General features: G+C 26.0%; 1 pseudogene; it reads right to left on the minus strand.

The window, feature by feature from the left end:
- LOC121172656 (lysine-specific demethylase JMJ25-like) overlaps positions 1-1304 on the minus strand; it is a 15697-nt pseudogene that overhangs the window by 5898 nt on the left and 8495 nt on the right.

A 1304-nucleotide genomic window follows, 5' to 3' on the forward strand; every position in this document is an offset into this window, starting at 1 on the left:
AAAAATTTAAAAAATATATTTAAATATATAATAAATAATATTAAGTTGATTTTATTAGTATATTTTTTGTGATTTTATCTGATATGTTATTATTTTATTTTAATGTTTTATTATTTAAAACATGTTATATATATTTTTAATATAGGTTACTTTAAATGTTTTTTTATTTAAAGTTTAAATAATCTATCAATAAAAATTAAAAATAACATAATTAACACATTAATATAAAACACACAATACAAATAAAACACATAATTGCTTGGTTCACCATGTTCATCAAAATCATGTTGTTGCTCATCATCACTGAAGTCGCTAACATTATCTCTTATTATGGGTTCTTTAGTAGTCATGTTGTTGCTCGTCAAATCATAATTTTTTTGATTTTGTACTTCTATTTTGAGGTGATTTTTCACGAAATTGGTGCACGATATAATTTTTTTTTAGATTCTATGACGTTCAAACCATAGAAAAAGCGAGTCACAAATATCATTAATGTGTTCGACATAATTTTTAAAAAAAGCAAAACATGGATACTTAACCATTGATGCAAGGCTTCAAATTATAGTTTTTTTTATTTTGAGGTGTTATTCCATGGAACTGTTGCACGATATAATTTTTTTTGGATTCTTTGACGTTCAAACCATATAAAAAGTGAGTAACAAATATCATTAATGTGTTCGACATAATTTTAAAAAAAATACAGAACATGGGTACTTAACCATCGTTGCAGTTCAAATCATAGTTTTCTTGATTTTGTGCTTCTATTTTGAGGTGTTATTCCATGAAACTGGTGCACGATATAATTTTTTTTGGATTCTTTGACGTTCAAACCATAGAAAAATCGAGTCACAATTATAATTAATGTGTTCAACATAATTTTAAAAAATGCAGATCATGGGTACTTAACCATAGTTGCAAGGGTTCAAATCATTGTTTTTTTTAATTTTGTACTTCTATTTTGCGGTGTTATTCCATGGAACTGGTGCATGATATAATTTTATTTGGATTCTATGAGGTTCAAATCATAGAAAAGGAAGCTCACCAATATCATTAATGTATTCGACATAATTTTAAAAAAATGTAGAATATATGTACTTAACCATAGTTACAAGGGTTCAAATCATAGTTTTTTTTATTTTGTGCTTCTATTTTGAGGTGTTATTCCATGGAACTAGTGCACGATATATTTTTTCTTGCTTTCTTTGACGTTCAAACCATAGAAAAAGTGAGTTACAAATATCATTATTGTGTTCGACATAAGTTTAAAAAAATGCAGAACTCGGGTACTTAACCATAGTTGCAAG

Source organism: Glycine max, chromosome 6, assembly GCF_000004515.6.
Source record: "Glycine max cultivar Williams 82 chromosome 6, Glycine_max_v4.0, whole genome shotgun sequence".
In the NCBI taxonomy this organism is placed as follows: Eukaryota; Viridiplantae; Streptophyta; class Magnoliopsida; order Fabales; family Fabaceae; genus Glycine; species Glycine max.